Raw genomic sequence first — 20,895 nt, 5'->3', positions numbered from 1 at the left:
ACAACTAATATAGAATGAACTAACTATACAACTAATATAGAATGAACTAACTATACAACTAATATAGAATGAACTAACTATACAACTAATATAGAATGAACTATACCTCAATTATTTTTTGTTCTTAGCATAACCCATCTTCTATATTTGATGTATTTTTCTGCTTAAACAGATATTAAAAACTTATAAACAAAGTTACAGGGCTGAATTTAAAAAGCCTGTTTTTCTTAAATTGCAGGTGTTTAAGCATTGAAAATAAACATAGATTATTGCATGAGCAGAAGTGCCATACAGAATTTATGAAATGACTTTGGGAATATTTTTTATTCCCCAAGCGAGAGCGAGGGGTATAAAATGTTTTCCAAATGCATAAATTTCATATGGCACTCCCATGAATGTTATAATTTATTTATTATCCACAAACTGTGATTTATAACAAATGTTAAATATGATTATAATTGCTTCACAATTCATGTTAATAGCATTCAGCAATGTCATTTACAGCGTAGTGGATTGATGTTAATATCATTGCCATGACTGTCACAAGCTTGCAGTTGCTATAGCAACTATAGTGACGTCAGAAGTGTGCTATAACAGTTTCCAATGTACAGTATGTGTATTATTATGACCCATGCCATAAAGATAGGGTAGAAGAAAACAATATGGATGTAACCATTTATTGTAGACCATGTGGGTAATAAAATATAGCTACAGGCTTTGTAAATTTGACCCATGTTTTGTGAATTTGGTTGCAGTTCTGGGCCCATGCTTATAAAACTTAAAGTCTAGATTTTAATAAAGTCCAGACTTTAACGTAATGCTATTTAAATAGTGTCTAGACTTTAAGGTTTATAAGCACAGGGCCTGTTGTATCTAGCTTACCAAAGGGTAGTTGTAAATAGCAAACCAAATTAATATTATCTGTTATCACAGAGATCCACAGAGATAGGACATGTTTGCATATCAAACAGGATCTGCGCTGACCCAGGACGGTTCATTCTATACTCATTAACTCACTCACCCGTTGAAAAATCTTCACACACAATATATTAACATAGATTGTATTATAAAAAACGTTGATTTGCCCTAAACCTAAATAAGCACCTTATTAATAAACTTATAGATTTATTAACTCTCCCCATCTCCCAATATAGGTTCACAATCAGAAACAACTTCAAGCCTGGTTGTATTCATGTTTTTGAAAATAAACAATTTTATAATCCAAATTAGGCCCGTAGGAATGACTGGGGGGGGGGGGGGGGGGGGGGGGCGGCACTGACGGATCGGGTACAAACTCTATATCAGATTTTGGTTACAATGGAAAACTTTTTTTTTTTTTTTTTAAAAGGCTCACAAGTGGGGGGCATGTGCCCCCGCCCCCCCCCCCCCCCCCCCCCCCCCCCCCCCGTTCCTAAGGGCCTGCAAATGGTAAACAGGTATGGAGCACTTCAGCATTCTACAGTTAAAAGATTAAAGATCAGTTCAATGATCAACCTATGCATGGCTTACATGAAAGCTGAAATTTACACTTAAAACATATTCTAGATGAAACGAAGATGTGGACAAGATTAGAAAGAAGTTCACTTGAAAATATTAAGACACAACTTGGTGCTCTAAAACAGATGGACAGATTTAGCACTGATAATACATGTACATGCTTCCAAATGCTTAGATTTGGAAATAACAAGAACCAATCGAGGAATTGTCAAAACATTTGGGAACTTTTGCCAGTTATATATTGTTTTATGAAGTCCTTCAAAAAATCTTTCCAGAAATAATGCTTTAATTGTATTAGTACAACAACTAACATTTCAATGTCAAGTATGCATACAGGATGTTTACAAAAATATCCAGTTGCCCATTACTAAACATATAAGTATTATATGACATTAATAAAAAAAATACTATAAATACAACATTGAATACTAATTGCACAAACCATAAAAATACCAATGTTAAAAAACAATTTACTGACAAATTAATAAATTATTGAATAACGTCCGTTTCAAGAAAAAGAAGCAGCAGCATGGTTACTCACTAGACTGGTTTTTGAGCCTAATGTTGGATGAATGTGATAGGATAGATAATGATGGTACCAGTCTTACTAATTGCAAGCACTCATTCTGACATCACAGGTTGGTAACTAGCAATTTGCTAGACTGGTTTTTGAGCCTAATGTTAGTTGAATGTCATAAGACAAATGATGATGATACCAGTCAAATTATTCATGAGTTCTTGGTCTCTCGAACATGCCACAACTTGGTAACTAAAGGGGCGCTCAACTGACATTCTGTACTATTGTTTTGTGTCATATTTTTACAGTGTTTACATGTTTAATCTAAATCATTTTGTTTTATCTTTATAAAAGCTGAACAAGTTCTGATTTTGATTTGACGTTCATTGGTTTCTTAATAAACAATGTAAGATTTTTAAATGTGTTTTTGAAACAGTTGACTTATTACCACTAGTATTTATTTAAACACCAATATACTAAATAACAAAACAAACACACAAACTAATTTAGTTTTCTTTCATTTATTCAAAAATATTCAGTTAGAATCTCAATAGTTTATGTGTCTGTTGAAATTATCCAAGTCTTGTGAACATTTTAGGTCCATCTTGACAGTACATTTACCAAGATAAAAATAAATACCAGTGTATATATATATATATATATATATATATATATATATATATATATATGGGTTTTTTTTGGGTTTTTTTGTTCAGGATATATTATCTTTTGCATTCAGATTGTTGTGGAGTACTGTTCTACATTCAAACGTTTATAACAAAGTGAAATAATTATTATGTTAGTAAATACAAATCTCTGTTAAGAGATATAAAAGCAGAGAGTTACATAAAGTAAAATGTTTTACTTATTACCAATAATTATCCATGAAAGACAAAGATGCACCAACCCACACATTTAGCACACAATTCAAAATTACACTAATTTATGCTTTAAGAAAGTTTCTCCTTCATGGTTAACATACATCTACCATCATAGTCCACCTGTGTATATATTTTCTGTAATGTTGTGAAAAATCACCTCAATTTGATATTGAATAAAAGGCTTTTTTTTCCATTGCTTTTAAAAGATAATTTACTAAAAATATTTTAAAAACCTCACTAAAATGTTGTGTTGGATAACAGAAAGACAATGTTTTTAAATAATGGTTTATGTCAAACGTCGACTGCGGTGAACCCAGCTATGACTAATACCTGCCAGTCAGTGAGGACATACTGCAATAATAACACTGTTAGGAAAACCATATATTACAGTGTTCAGTGGAATTAAGAAAAGTTAATATTTTTATGTTTTCATTTCCATAACAGACTCAATGTTTTTTAATGTGCCAAAACACAATAGCCAAATGAAAATAAACTAATTAATATATATTGTTTATTATTTAACAACCCTGTCACTTGACTGATATTTGTGAGTTCTGTACTAACATAAGTATAATATGATCAAACTCATAAATTACAAGCAAACACATAAATGATTTGGTATATTTCTAACAGATTCACACTACATATCAACACAAGCACTATTCACAAACATCATTTTATGAAAGAAAGACACACCCACAATAAAATACTAAATAGCCAGGTATCAACTGGTCTAAAATGTTTTAATTTCTTATTTAATTGCATCTAAAATGTTCATCTCCATATTATCCCATCCATGCTTGCTTCAATTGCAACCAACACTGAAATGTTTTTTTGTAGTTTTTTAAATTTAATTCCTGCATCAACAAAATTGAAGGGACTATACATATTTTGGTGCCATTGTAACACTTTACTTACATAAATCCACACATTAAATGTATTAAATGTATTACAAGGTTTGAGCTGGAACATTTTAGCAATAATACGGAAATTTTCATTTTCAAAATGTTCAGTCAAATTCAACTAGCTAAACATAGTATTACAGAATAAAGGCTCATTAAACAGACCACTTGTCAAATTTAACATTAATTTGCATTTGTAAATTTACCTTTATAGTGACAGATTAAACTGTGTGCTTTAGCAACTAAATGCAACTACAATGCACCACATTATAATGGGACTCACTTTACACACTCAACACATTTTATTTACGGTGAGAGTAATGGATGGATAAAACATCTTTCTCTTATGTACAGTAGTTGTCACTGGATATAAACTTGACATTAAAAATAAAATAATCTTTAAATGACATTATCTACGAAATACATGTACTGTTATTTATAATCTATCATTTATTTAACATAACTCCCATCAATGTAGATGGCTCTACTTAACTTAGCAGGGTAATTAAAGATCAGTTTGTTTTTAAAAAGAGAATTGGAACAAGAAATATACACACCAGTACACTGACATACTGGTACATCAGAGTATTCACAAATCTACTGGTCAGTGTAGAATTAACTTACATGATAATATCCTCTTTTATTTCATAAAAATCACACATATTACCATAGCCTTGTATATCATGTTATCAATGTACTGATATAGCCTTGTATATCATCATACTAATGTATTGATATAGCCATGTATATCATCATACCAATGCACTAATATAGCCTTGTATATCATCATACCAATGCACTAATATAGCCTTGTATATCATCATACCAATGCACTAATATAGCCTTGTATATCATCATACCAATGCACTAATATAGCCTTGTATATCATTATATCAATGCACTAATATAGCCTTGTATATCATAACAGTGCAATACAGGGATGTATCACAGTTGGCTTAGTAACACCATGTTTCACCTACACACTGAGATCAACCTGGTACAAATCACAGATCGGTCATCAACTTAGATAGTCTCCATTCAAAAATCATATAACAGCCTTTATTCTAATTGTTTTTTGTACACCCAGCCACGCGTAATACCAGACTGTACAACTGATAATAATACACTTCTCAACTCCCAAACCCTCCACACCACAAGCAAGCAAATTAATAAAGTACTGACCTTTCCCGATGAAGGCATCTTCTGATGTCTATGCACCATATTAATAATATTATGTATGTTAAAAACTTGGCAACCGTAATTCTACTTGATCCTAAAGGCAATAATACATGTACAAAAATACTCTTACAGCTTTTCTACAGGGTTGGAAATGGAAATTGTATATTTTCAAGGCAAAGACAGAATTGCCCTTACAAATTTCAATGCAGATTGATTCCATCACCCAAGTAAAGTGTTATTCCATATGTCTGTAGGTGTTACATAACTTCTGAATGGCTTCTTACAACAAATCATTATCAGTACAAACATCTCTAGAATTAAACACAATATTAATAAATACTAATAACAGCTCTATTTTGATGACAAGACTAGTTATGTGTAAAAAGCCAGTGATTTTTCTCAGGGAAGCTTTATGCAGCATATATGGGTACATTCTCAAACCATCTACTGTCAACAACAGCTTTAAACAGCTGCTTAGTGCTGGACAAATCAGTCTGTATGGTGGATCCCTCACAACCAGATAAATATCATCAAAATGAGGAGCGATGTCTTTCTTAGACAATCATGCTGCTATGGACCATGTTCAAACCAGCCTAGGTGGTTCAGTGGTTAACTCCTTGGCCTAAAGGTTGGTTGGCATTTGGTTCAAATCCCAGTATTGGCTCCATCCATTGTGAGCTTTAACAACTCAAAAGGCCATTACACCAACTTCACCTTCACTAACCTGTAACCATTAACCTACTATTCTGTGTTCCGTTCCACTAAGCGATTGCAACGCAATATCACTATCAAGTAGCTGCTTTTGACTGTTGTAGTGTTATGATCACTTTTTGGAACAGGTTTCAGGACAGAATGATTTGTCCCTCACTATCAGCTAACCATTAACCCACTATCCTGGACAGAACGACTTGTCTCTCACTATCAGCTAACCATTAACCCACTATCCTGGACAGAACGACTTGCCTCTCACTATCAGCTAACCATTAACCCACTATCCTGGACAGAACGACTTGTCTCTCACTATCAGCTAACCATTAATCCACTATCCTGGACAGAATGATTTGTCTCTCACTATCAGCTAACCATTAACCCACTATCCTGGACAGAGCACTTGTCTCTCACTATCAACTGACTATTTACTCCACTGTCCTTGACAGGCAACCCAGATAGCTAAGATGTGTGCCCAGGACAGCGTGCTTCAATCTTACTTTGATACAAGTATGACAATCAAATTCAAATAAAATGCTCCCAGTCTGGCTCAGACACTTTTGCTATGTCAGACTTTGTACCCCGGACAGACATGTTTGAATTTTTATTTGACACGAGCACATACACCAGGACACTGTATGCAGCATTGAGGGTATTGCCCTGCTGATAAACACAAGCTAGCCTATTTGGTATGGAGGTGATCCTTTGAGGCAATCAGCTTTGGACTAAAAACATAAAGCTGACCCACCATTGCAGTCTACTATGTGGCAGCACTGAATGTGATTCCCTGCTAATAAAAACAAGCTATCCTGTTTGGTGTGGAGATGATCCTTCGAAGCAATCAGATCTGGACTATCTGAAGCATGATCCATCAGATTCTGCTTTAACTATATATATATACACCGTTGGCTTCCATCTGTTGTTGATTATGTTAAAATGACAAAAATAAATTAGCTAAATCTTTGAGAAACACAACATACACAAAGTCTCCGGAGTAGACACAACCAGTAACAAGTTAATGCCTGTAACGTGTCATCATATCCCAGTGAAAAGTGCAGCAATTTGTTAATATCATCCACACAAAATATATAGTGTGTCTTTCTTAGGTTGCTGAGTCTCTCAGCATCACAGAATACGCTCTCTGTTGTATAAAATATTGGACATTCATTGACAATGTCGGTTCCCGAAACCAACAATGATAACTTCCTCTTGAACTGTGTTATGTCCTCATACACAATCCATCAGTGATTGCCCTATCAACCGTATTACTTCCTCATCAACTTTATCACTTTCTTCAACCACTTCACCAGGTTTGTTTATGGCAGCGTTATTTTGTATATCAACCACGCAGCATGCAGTGCAAACATCTTGCAATATGTCTGTGAAAGTCTGATCACTTTGATCACAATGTCCACTATACAAGATGTCCACTGTACAAGATGTCCACTATACAGGATGTCCACTATACAAGATGCTGCCCTCCAGTGTTTTCATCAAGATCAGTCACATGGAAAAACCAACTTGTTCAGGATAATTCATTTGTTGGTTATCTCCAACAACGATGGGTTTTTGTCAATGATTGTTAAAAGTATTTTATCCACATATTGTTTAAGTCTTAAGTTACAGTCTTGTTCCTTCTTCAGTCTCTCAAGCAACTGGAATGGAAAGAAAAACATATTAATAAATCATATGTAATATTATGTAATAAATTTATATTATAATGTAAGTCATGATTCAAATGTATGACATTGTTAATGAATTTGTAATAAAGTGTAATAATGGTAGGTACATATGATTTATATGCATGACCCTGTTAATAAATTTTAACATACTGTGTTAATGAATCTCTAATATACATGATTCAATATTCTATTTGAGAAGAGAAAAACATACATATTGTGGTTAATTTATTAATTAATACAGCTACACATTGCAATGCTGAATATATTAAAATACTTAAGCAAGAACAAACATGCATATTGTCAGTGTAATTAGTCCTAATCATCACCACCAGTAGGTGGTAACAGTTTGTTCAGTGGTTGGTTAAAATATTAAACAGTCCATGATCCTAAACTTGGTTAACTATGGTATTAAAAAAAAGATATCAGTATTGTGTTAATTTTGCTTCTGATTGACGCTGACAACTGAAATGTATTTGGATGTAACCTCCAGTAGTGGGGCCACACATGTGGTTGATTGTTGCTGGTTTTGGAAGAGTGTGGGAGACTAAACAAAGCATGTGTGCTGGAAAACCAGGTACAGAGGGTACATGAATATCCATTTACCCCTTGTGATGCTTCTACAAGTTAAAAGATATTCTGTGAGATATAAATGGTGGCCAGAGCACACTGATTCATTAATCATCAGCTTTCACTTTTCTTCTTGTGTCAAATCAAACAGAAATTATTTACAAAAAACAATGTTCAAGGAGGCTGGGAAGGACTATAGATGCATCTTGATGTGTATAATGTTAGCATGATATGATATCAGTGGTGTATGCTTAATTTCTGATCACTATTTACACTCAATTTACACTCAGTTTACACTCAATTTACACGAAGTTTGCACCGAGTTTACATTAAGTGGACTCAAGTATGCTGCAGAAAGGAAAACACGGGAAGTGCTGTTTGGAACATGAAATATGTGAGGACTGCACAAAGGGCAGATTTACTTACAGTTGCCATGTTAGTTATGTTATGTATTTCACACTAATAACCCATTAACATTTTTTTCTCACATTTTTAATGCACATAAAATTCAGAAGCCTAAAAATAGGTCTCTAAAAAACCCAAATGTTTTTCTTTTAATTTTCGGCACCATATCTCCCATAAGCACCCCCCCCCACACACACCACAGAACATGATCCCCATTGCAGTATGTTATTTCTAAGATCCACCTAATATTCCCTGGCCCAGGATGTTACTCACCCCCAGAACATGTTCCCACCCCCAGAACATATTGTTCTCTACCCTCAGAACATGTTGTTCTCCAACCCCAGAATGTGTTGTTCCCCATCCCCAGATCATGTTGTTCCCCACCCCCCAAAACAAATTGTTCCCACCCCAGAACATGTTCCCCACTCCAAGATCATGTTGATCGTTACTCCCGAACATGTTTCCCACTCCCGAGAACATATTATTGCCAGCTGATTGGTGAGTATCATCATTAATAAGTTTTAATGACTTCCATTGACACCTCCTAAGAACAGAAAAGAATAGATGTTGTCCTGTCTAAGAATAACACAGATGTGGCGACATATATATATATATATATATATATATATATATATATATATATATATATATATATATATATATATATATATATATTCACCAAATGAATAGCATAATGTCCATGGAGGCCACGAAGTTCAAACTGGTGTTGTGGGTTCAAATCCTGCCAACAAACACTGTGTGTGTTTATATATTAAAGGCATATTGTCACAGGCCACTTACCTATTAAATGGCCTAACTAAGTATTACCTGAAAAAATATATATATTTAATTTGTCCCTAAATGTATGTTTATTCAACCATCTACGTAACCACCATACTCCACTTATTAATGATATTTTGAAAAAGTAATGGCAATGGTCAATAATTCAAAAACTAATATTGCCAAGATGGTTGATTTGAATTTCTCTTCTTCATGGTTCAATTAAGATAATGCGATAGTTAGGTTTGGTTTCCAAACATTAATGTAATTTTCATTTATTATTCATTTTTAGAGAAATAAGGTCCTTAAATCTGTGACAGTATGCCTTTAAAACCACATTGTAAAGTTTGTTTTGTTTAACGACACCACTAGAACACATTGATTTGTTAATCATTGGCTACTGGCTGACAGGTATTTGTTAATTCTGACACATACCTGTAGTCTTGAAAGGAATCCTACAAGATTTTTTCATTAGCATCATTCAAGGAATGTTTTATATGCACTTTTGATATACCACTGGTGGGGCACTGTTTGGGATGGAAAAACATCAAGTCAGAGAATGTGTCTGCCGAGGGGGTTTGACCACGTGACCAAAGCACCTCAGGTGACCAATCCACAAGAACTAGATACATGTAATAGGACTTGTTCTATGATTATTTCTTCCTATTCCAACCCATGACTGGAATTATAGAAGGCTGTGCTGTCCTGTCTTTGGGAAGTGCACATAAAAGATCCCTTGCTGCTGATAGAAACATGTAGCAGGTTTCCTCTGAGGATGTACCTGTCAGAATTATCACATTCTGACATCTAGTAGGGCATCAAAGGCCATGCTATGTACTGTTTTGTCTGTGGGAAAGTGCACATAAAAAATGTCTTGCTACTCTTGCTAAAATAAAGCGTGTTTCCTCTCTAAGACTACATGCAATAGCCAACAAATAATAAATCAATGTGCTTTAGTCATGTCATTAAACAAAACATACTAACTTTTTCTAATATTAAACTGATGATTTATGAATCAATGTTCTTTAGTGGTGTCAAATTCTGTACCACCAAACACCTGCTTTGCACACTTCTGAACCTTGGACGGGCTTCCTGTGCTACCTTGCACCTGTCAGTGTGTGTGATCCCGCCTTCTCTCTCCCCCAACCCTTCCCTGTGCTACTTTGCACCTGTCAGTGTGTGTGATCCCGCCTTCTCCCTCCCCCAACCCTTCCCTGTGCTACCTTGCACCTGTCAGTGTGTGTGATCCCGCCTTCTCCCTCCCCCAACCCTTCCCTGTGCTACCTTGCACCTGTCAGTGTGTGTGATCCCGCCTTCTCTCTCCCCCAACCCTTCCCTGTGCTACTTTGCACCTGTCAGTGTGTGTGATCCCGTCTTCTCCCTACCCCAACCCTTCCCCGTGCTACCTTGCACCTGTCTGTGTGTGTGATCCCACATTCTCCCTACCCCAACCCTTCCCCGTGCTACCATGCACCTGTCTGTGTGTGTGATCCCGTCTTCTCCCTACCCCAACCCTTCCCCGTGCTACCTTGCACCTGTCTGTGTGTGTGATCCCATATTCTCCCTACCCCAACCCTTCCCCGTGCTACCATGCACCTGTCTGTGTGTGTGATCCCACATTCTCCCTACCCCAACCCTTCCCCGTGCTACCATGCACCTGTCTGTGTGTGTGATCCCGTCTTCTCCCTACCCCAACCCTTCCCCGTGCTACCTTGCACCTGTCAGTGTGTGTGTGATCCCGTCTTCTCACTCTCCTGTGCTACCTTGCACCTGTCTGTGTGTGTGATCCCGCATTCTCCCTCCCCCAACCCTTCCCCGTGCTACCTTGCACCTGTCAGTGTGTGTGATCCCACATTCTCCCTCCCCCAACCCTTCCCCGTGCTACCTTGCACCTGCCAGTGTTGTGTGATCCCACCTTCTCCCTCCCCCAACCCTTCCCCGTGCTACATTGCACCTATCTGTGTGTGTGATCCCGCCTTCTCCCTCTCCCAACCCTTCCCCGTGCTACCTTGCACCTATCTGTGTGTGTGATCCCACCTTCTCCCTCTCCCAACCCTTCCCTGTGCTACCTTGCACCTGCCAGTGTTGTGTGATCCCGCCTTCTCCCTCTCCCAACCCTTCCCCGTGCTACCTTGCACCTGCCAGTGTTGTGTGATCCAGCCTTTCTCCCTCTCCCCACCCTTCCCTGTGCTGGATGGAAGAGCTGGCAGTAGTCAAAAGTTGTGCCCATGACAGGCGTGCACTTTAACAGCTTGCTTTGAATGTGCATGTTAAACCAATTGATTTTGACCTTGGTGTCGTTAAACAAAACAAACTTGAACTTTCTCTCTTTTAAACTAAAACAACACTTTCGAACCGACAGAACATCAATCTTTTAAATTCAACCATTTTTAGTATTTATTATTCTGGCAAGACATATTTTGTGAAAATACAAAGATACACTGCATTGTATGATTTCCTTTTTGTTTCAATTCTTTTTCTGCCTTAATTAATTGTACAGTTATTTTTGTATGTTACAAAATCATATCCAGCCGCTTATTTATGTCAAGTTGAAGCCCATGTGTATTAACTGTATGTTACAAAATCATATCCAGCCGCTTATTTATGTCAAGTTGAAGCCCATGTGTATTAACTGTATGACAAGATCAAACGAGTTGATTTAAGAACTACAACAAAGGTTTACAATGTACACACATTAAGCAATTGGTGCCTGGCGTAATAATAAACAGCTCAACTTGGACAGTGTTAGCTTACCCAGCATTAACAAACTGAAGTTAATATACAACATATTAAACCTTGTTAACAGCCCTTGTTAACAGCGTGACTTGTTAAAGCAAGTTACCAAAGCAAAATCCTCAAACTCATTCTGCAGGGTTTTATCTGGAAAATCTTACTTAAAGAGACTGTGCAGTTTGCCACCATTGTAACAGGTGTCCAACTAAGAGCATCTTTTTAATCAATAATATTTACATATTAAATACACTGGACAATCAAATAAATGCAAATCAGGGTTCTGATTACTTTGTAATTACAACAGGTTCACTTGATTACAAACACTCAGTTCTATGAAATGATAAACAGTATATCAACCTGTAAGTCTGCTGAATCTCAATTTGTGTTAACGTCTTCTTAAAAAACTAAATTTAATGTTACTGTTGAAAATTAAATTTGCATTTCTTTTGGTTTTCAGTGTATATTTTTCTATTTAGGATATTAGTGTCTGTATAATTAATGTTTTTCTTGTACATTTTGTTCAGTATTACATTGTAATTTGTTATGTAAGTTTTACAAACTTAGTGTTAATTTTCACGGGTTGAAACTAAGGTCTGTCTCTTTAAGAAAATTAGAAAGACACTAAATATACAAACACTGATATTCTAAACACAAAATGTATTTAATATGTAATTTTATTTATTAATATGGCTCTGTTAGTCAGAAATATCTCAACAATGGTAGTAAATTCAAAACTGTCTCTTTAACACACATCACACAGACAATATTAGACACGGATTTGTCTGTAATCATACATTTTAATTCAATCTTCAAAGGAATAAAATAGCAAGCCTTATTAGACCAATAAAACTCATAATAATCTTAACAAGACCTTTTGCATTTAGTTGGCAGTACATGATCGATACATAGAACAGTTCATTATTTTTATATCTTCAGTACATGATCGATACACAGAACACTTCATTATTTTTATATCTTCAGTACATGATCGATACACAGAACACTTCATTATTTTTATATCTTCAGTACATGATCGATACACAGAACACTTCATTATTTTTATATCTTCAGTACATTATCGATACACAGAACACTTCATTATTTTTATATCTTCAGTACATGATCGATACACAGAACACTTCATTATTTTTATATCTTCAGTACATGATCGATACACAGAACACTTCATTATTTTTATATCTTCAGTACATGATCGATACACAGAACACTTCATTATTTTTATATCTTCAGTACATGATCGATACACAGAACACTTCATTATTTTTATATCTTCAGTACATGATCGATACACAGAACACTTCATTATTTTTATATCTTCAGTACATGATCGATACACAGAACACTTCATTATTTTTATATCTTCAGTACATGATCGATACACAGAACACTTCATTATTTTTATATCTTCAGTACATGATCGATACACAGAACAGTTCATTATTTTTATATCTTCAGTACATGATCGATACACAGAACACTTCATTATTTTTATATCTTCAGTACATGATCGATACACAGAACACTTCATTATTTTTATATCTTCAGTACATGATCGATACACAGAACAGTTCATTATTTTTATATCTTCAGTACATGATCGATACACAGAACACTTCATTATTTTTATATCTTCAATATCTGAAGACAAAGGCTTTGATGTTACCTACTCTGAGTTGAACACCAAAATATTAGAGTATAAAATATTAGATAAAACCCTGCTTTTTCAAAATCTTGTTTTAGTATTGCCATCATATCGATACAAATCACACCATATTAAATAAATATGTTAAGTATATATAAATATAATAAACCCCAAAAGAATGAGTCACATGAACAAATGAAAACATGCAGCTGACATTTGAAACTTTGTTACATCCCTTAACTAACTGTAATGAACACAAATCCCTGAAACAGCAAAGGGAGCAGGGATGGGGAATGTGGCAGGGTTACTGGGTGGTCTTACCTTTGGCGTCACATCAAGCTGAAAGAAGCAATGCCGCAACACAAGATGTAACAAGCCAAGAAAACTTAGCACAGAAAGAGTTAATGGAAACCCAAAGAAAATAAAAGACCATTGGTTGATAAGAAAAAATCAAGAATGGTAAGAAATTGAAGATATAATTTAAAAAAACAATAACCCACCAAATATACCACCAATATAACAGGGGAGGGGTGGAAATACGAACAGAAAAGAACAAGCTAACTAAGCAATCAGACTAATCAAGTTTGACATTTGGAAAAAGTAATTTGAATTTTTTATTTACATGATGGTGACACCAAACCAGTTTTATATGAAAATTAGATTAACCATTAATCTTGATTAAAGAATGGCTAGATATAAGTTAACAAAATTATCCTTTATTTTTTACTGCCTTTTTTTCACATAACATAAGTTAACAAAATTATTCTTTATTTCCAATGTCTTTTTTGGGGGGATGTTAAAATCAAAATAAAGAAAAAATATTTTCAAAATAATATTTACTTTGTGATGTTTGACGAATTGCTTAATAGAAGATTTATTTATATCACTCTACTAAATATAACCATATTTAAACTGATATCACTCTACTAAATATAACCATATTGAAACTGATATCACTCTACTAAATATAACCCTATTTAAACTGATATCACTCTACTAAATATAACCCTATTTAAACTGATATCACTCTACTAAATATAACCCTATTTAAACTGATATCACTCTACTAAATATAACCCTATTTAAACTGATATCACTGAATTAAGATTTCAGGTGTATAATTCATATCTATTATTCTTTAGAAATCTAAATTAGCACTACAAAGCAAAAGTAAAACAAAGACAGATTTTTCAAAGATTTAGCATAAAATAGGTGTCATACAAACCTCTTCTTTCGTTAAATGTTCCAGCTCTTCGGCTAATGAAAGCTCGTGGGTTTCTCGAAGGAGTGATCTCCCTTCTTCCATACACCTCATCAACAACTGTGCATTCAGTTCCTCATTCGACTCATGCAGGTTACGGTTTTCCTAAAACATAAACAATACTTGTTAAAAACAAAGTCCCATATTTAATTTAAAAAATCAAATATTGAAAGCAAAAACAACATTTTGGAAAAACACCAGGCCTGGTGCTAACAAAATTTATGAATTTACGAAGCCTGTTTTTTTTAAAGGCAGGTGTTTAAGCATAGTAAATGTATGTAGTTACACACGTGTAAGACTTAAACAGGCTTTGTAAATTCGGCCCTTGGAGTCTAAGACTCGAGACTAACAGAGTCTGACACTGTATCGTCATGGCAACGACATACAAATTGCATGCATGTGATGTCATTAAAGATTTGAGTCTACACTCTAAAAGTTTTACAAGAACACTTCACACACCAAAACTACAAAGGACGCAGCTCAAGTGTCTTCCTACCCTGTTCAGTTGTTATGCAAGAATAGGACTATGTGGACTTATTACTACAAACTGTCAGTTTCAATTTCAGATGACCATGTGCTCACCAAGTACTGTTTCAAATCCACAAACATTCCAAACTTTTATTTGGTTTGATATGCAGACTAGTTTTTGCCTGAATTAAACTCATGGCATTAAACTTATACATTAATCTGCTGTAGTACAAATGCTACAGCACACACCTGACACCCCTATCCAAAACATAAAAGCCAGTTTGTAATAGGGATGTTATTATATTTTTTTTCTAGTAGTGCTCATACTAATAAATAACATACAGGTTTACTGTGATGAGTCCAATCATAAATGATCACACTAAAAGTCCATGTCATCAAACTAGAAAAATGTGTATTTTAGATATAGCGACTGTTTTAGTTAAAGTTTGTTTTGTTTAACGACACTACTAGAACACATCAATTTATTAATCATTGGCTACTGGTTGTCAAACATTTGGTAATTTTGACTCATAGTCATCAAAGGAAACCCTCTATATTTTTCCATTAGTAACAAGATATCTTTTATATGCACTTTCTCACAGATAGGAAAGTACATACCACAGTCGTTGATCAGTTGTGGTGCATTGGTTGGAATGAGAAAAACCCAAATCAGTTGAATGGATCTACCAAGGTGGTTCGATCCTATGATGCAAGCACCTCAGGTGAGCACTCAATTGACTGAACTAAATCCCGTCCCCTCCCCCGACTGTATAGTTGTTGAAAATAGACAATCTGTTATATAGAGTGCTCTCTAGCTGTGTTATCACATACACACAGTATACACAGGATAATACTAGAGAACACTGAACTAAATCCCGTCCCCTCCCCCGACTGTATAGTTGTTGAAAATAGACAATCTGTTATATAGAGTGCTCTCTAGCTGTGTTATCACATACACACAACACAGTATACACAGGATAATACTAGAGAACACTGAACTAAATCCCGTCCCCTCCCCCGACTGTATAGTTGTTGAAAATAGACAATCTGTTATAGAGAGTGCTCTCTAGCTGTGTTATCACATACACACAGTATACACAGGATAATACTAGAGAACACTGAACTAAATCCCGTCCCCTCCCCCGACTGTATAGTTGTTGAAAATAGACAATCTGTTATATAGAGTGCTCTCTAGCTGTGTTATCACATACACACAGTATACACAGGATAATACTAGAGAACACTGAACTAAATCCCGTCCCCTCCCCCGACTGTATAGTTGTTGAAAATAGACAATCTGTTATATAGAGTGCTCTCTAGCTGTGTTATCACATACACACAGTATACACAGGATAATACTAGAGAACACTGAACTAAATCCCGTCCCCTCCCCCGACTGTATAGTTGTTGAAAATAGACAATCTGTTATATAGAGTGCTCTCTAGCTGTGTTATCACATACACACAGTATACACAGGATAATACTAGAGAACATTGAACTAAATCCCGTCCCCTCCCCCGACTGTATAGTTGTTGAAAATAGACAATCTGTTATATAGAGTGCTCTCTAGCTGTGTTATCACATCACAGTATACACAGGATAATACTAGAGAACACTGAACTAAATCCCGTTCCCTCCCCCGACTGTATAGTTGTTGAAAATAGACAATCTGTTATATAGAGTACTCTCTAGCTGTGTTATCACATACACACAGTATACACAGGATAATACTAGAGAACACTGAACTAAATCCCGTCCCCTCCCCTGACTGTATAGTTGTTGAAAATAGACAATCTGTTATATAGAGTGCTCTCTAGCTGTAGTATCACATACACACAGTATACACAGGATAATACTAGAGAACACTGAACTGCAAATATTCTTGACATTTGGTTTTAGGATTATTAATAAAATGTGACCTGTCCAAGTGGGACAAAACTACACATTGAAATGTACCATATCATATATTTAAAAAATGGCATCATTCATTCATTAATTTATTGTAAACATTTTTAAAGATAATATTTTTATAAAGTTATTTTGAATATTTTTGTTTATAAATAAAGTTTAAATTGTTAACTATGTTCCAAAAAGATTGGAATATTAGCTGCCTACTTTATACTAAATAAATCTCCCAAAAATGCCTGGAATATTTATCACTTGTTCCTATTCAATTAGTAACAAAAATGAATATTAAATAGCAACTATATATTTAAAAACAAAAATATCCACATTTGCTTATACCCTTTGACAGTAGATTTGTCATTAATAAATTTATATATATTTATATTACGGTTATTCATCAAAATGTATAATACATTAACACTGAAAAGCCAAGAATGTTAGTACAAAGGTGCTGGATGGACAACAGAAGACCACACCCGTATGACATTGACATTAGCAATTATAATGCGTGTTTATCTTGCATGCTGGCCGTCCCATGAAAACTTAAATACAGGATGTGTGCTCTCTTAATTACTGAGGTTAGAGCAATCAACACTACTCCCATTTTAATAACAACCACTTGTTATACCAGCATAAACCTCGTTAAAATATCAGCTATGAGTATAACTAGCATAAACCTCGTTAAAATATCAGCCATTATTATAGCGAGCATAAACCTCATTAAAATATCAGCCTTCTGTCACAGTAGTAGAAAAATGTCTTATAATCACAGAGCTAACTCAGAACATGTCTTGATTAGTATAAAATCAATTATTTTTCAGGGATAAGCATTAGTTGTTTGGGGGTTTTTGTTATAAAAATATAAATTAATAAATACATAACCAACAGGTTGACTTAAATTAATTATACACTTTTGTGTTCTCCCATCATTGAAGCAAACTGGGTTGATAATCACATACATTATACAAATAAAATACTTGAAGAATGCAAGAATCCTAAACAAGTTTATGCAGTGCATACCACCATCCAGCTATTTACTGTCACTCAAAATTCCTTTAGACAAGTTCCATGATAAACATTTGCATTTCATGCATTGAGGGGTGGAATGTAGCCCAGTGGTAAAGTGCTCGCTTGATGCGCGGTCGGTTTGGGATTGATCCAAGTTGGTGGGCCCATTGCTCTATTTCTCGTTTCACGACTGGTATACCAAAGGTTATGGTATGTACCATCCTGTCTGTGGGATGGGACATATAAAAGATCCATTACCACTAATAGAAAAATGTAGTGGGTTTCCTCTCTACTAAAATTACCAAATGTTTGACATCCAATTGCCGATGATTAATAAATCAATGTGTCATTCAACCAAACAAACTTTAACTTTTTTTTAGGGGTGCACTTAATATAGAAGATAAAACTAGCAGGAATACCAATAATTATAGTCAAAATTTACTGTTCCAGGAGATATTTGTTGATAAGAACTAAAGAAACACAGCCACAAATATTCCAATAATAACTTTTTAAGGCTCGGATATGTTGTTTATTTTACAATTACATGAATAACAAATAATGTAAAACGTAATCTAATTATATCAAATGTTCTGTTTATAATTTTTTCAAAGAAATGTGTGTAAGTGTTATGGAGAAGAAAAATTGTGCTTGAAAACAGAAATTGCATAAGCATATTTTTGTAGAGGGCTTTTGCCTGAATTAAAATGAAAATACCCGAATCTGGATACCAACATTTATTCATATTAAGCATTACTACCAAACAGCTACATAGGTTTGCAAATGAATGACTGCATTTTTACATGGATTTGAGGGTAGAATGATGGAAATGCATGATAAAAAGGTTTCAGATTAGCAAGTATAATTTATGACAAGTTGAATCAAATTAAAGATGAAAGTCCAGAGTTAATGGAACCCAAACAAAGTCAATGATAGCTTTCATCATGTAATGTGTATGGAAGCTTGAACTGGTTGTGCAAGAATTAGGAAGTCATTAAACAAAGCGATCAGATTACAAACTAGATAGCTGACGTCAGTGTCAGAACAAAACAAAGTAATAATGAGGCTCTACATGGACAAACAGCTACCGATATTTTACTACACTATATGAGGGTCTACAGGACAAACAGCTACCGATAATTTACTACACTATATGAGGGTCTACAAGACAAACAGCTACCGATATTTTATTACACTATATGAGGGTCTACAGGACAAACAGCTACCGATATTTTACTACACTATATGAGGGTCTACAAGACAAACAGTTACTGATATTATACTAGACTACTGGATGAAAAACAAGGCTTCAAAAGGGCAAGTAGCTATTAAATTTTACTACACTATATGAAGATCTGCAGGATAAACAGCTACCAATATTTTACTATATTAGAGGACGAAAATAATACTCCAATTCGGAAAGTAGCTACTGATGTTTATACTGGACTACAACTAACGGAAATAGTTGATCCTTACATTGTGTGATGGTGCATGCCAGCACATCAATTTTGTTACTTTGTGGACATGGTGGTGTGCTGCACACCAGTATTAGTTTCACATCATGAACAGGCTCGGTCCATGACGCCATTCCAGACACAGAAAGGTTAAAATATAACCAGTTTCCAGATATGACTGTTTCAACAGCTGCACAGCATGAATATTATAATTCTAAAAGGGCTGTCTAATAATTAGAGATTACCAGTATTGATAATTTTGCAGACTGTAGTCACTTTAAAACTCAAGTTCTTAGACAGCTGATGATGTTGTTTTACTTAAATGATTGATTTTGAAAAATCCACTATGTTTCTGGTCATGCTGGTGTTTGCAGTAAATCAGAATTATATTTAGACAAAATAAAAAATGTATGTACCTCCAAACTATGATTAGAAGGAAGGAAGGAATGTTTTATTTATTTAATGACAGACTCAACACATTTTAATTACGGTTATATGGTTAAGGACCACACAGATAATGAGGGAGGAAACCCTCTACTGCCATGCAAAGGGCCACTCATTTGATTAACAGCTACGGATCTTTTATATGCAGCATCCCACAGACAGGATAGTACATACTCATGGCCTTTGTTACACAAATTATGGACCATTGGCTGGATCGAGACATAATCTAATGGAACCATCACTGGGCACTGGGTATTGATCTTTGAACGACTGTGCATTAGGCAATTTTTTCCCCCACCATTTTGTGTTTCTTTTTATTGCTTTCAGAAATGTTTATATAGAAAAGTAATTCAAAAGTGCGAAAAACTATTTTCTTTCAGTCTGGAAACACATTGAGTTGTGAAACTAATGACGTCATGTGAAAACATTTAGCCATTTAGTGGTGAAAAGAGATGTATTAAAAAGCAGAATGCAGCCACACAGATACTGTTCTAACTTTCTACTAAACATCGTCGTATAGTGCTTTTATGGCTTGACATTACATTTGTGCAATCAAGCTCAACATTTCTACATTAAACAGTTTCAAAAGGCAGAGCTTTAACAAACATGCAAGGACAAGGTTTTTACTGTCACAGAAAACACTATTATCTATATCAGCAAGGCAAGTTTTAAGAATAATTGTAATTAAAATATATATATATATATATACAGCAACAATACCCAATATACCTTTTTGTCAAATGTATATTTATTTCGTATTAATCCCGCCCCAAAACACCCCCACCCCAATCTTAACACCCACGCAAAAAAACCCACCGACCCAACCCCCCTCAACAAAACAAAA

General features: G+C 34.9%; 1 protein-coding gene across 5 annotated transcripts in view; it reads right to left on the bottom strand.

The window, feature by feature from the left end:
• Positions 1-3,392: 3,392 nt before the first annotated feature.
• The window catches only part of LOC121380103 (rab11 family-interacting protein 3-like), a 104,037-nt gene continuing 86,534 nt past the window's right edge, over positions 3,393-20,895 (bottom strand). For all 5 annotated transcript variants that reach the window (XM_041508861.1, XM_041508859.1, XM_041508862.1 and 2 more), the window contains 2 exons: positions 14,740-14,880; positions 3,393-7,339 (listed from right to left, as the gene is read on the bottom strand). The gene's annotated coding sequence lies outside the window, so the exon portion shown is untranslated. The remainder of the gene's footprint in view (positions 7,340-14,739; positions 14,881-20,895) is intronic.

The sequence above is a fragment of the Gigantopelta aegis genome, chromosome 8 (assembly GCF_016097555.1).
Source record: "Gigantopelta aegis isolate Gae_Host chromosome 8, Gae_host_genome, whole genome shotgun sequence".
Taxonomy (NCBI): Eukaryota; Metazoa; Mollusca; class Gastropoda; order Neomphalida; family Peltospiridae; genus Gigantopelta; species Gigantopelta aegis.
Note: the sequence above shows the minus strand (reverse complement) of the source record. Positions and strands in the feature narration are given on the sequence as shown.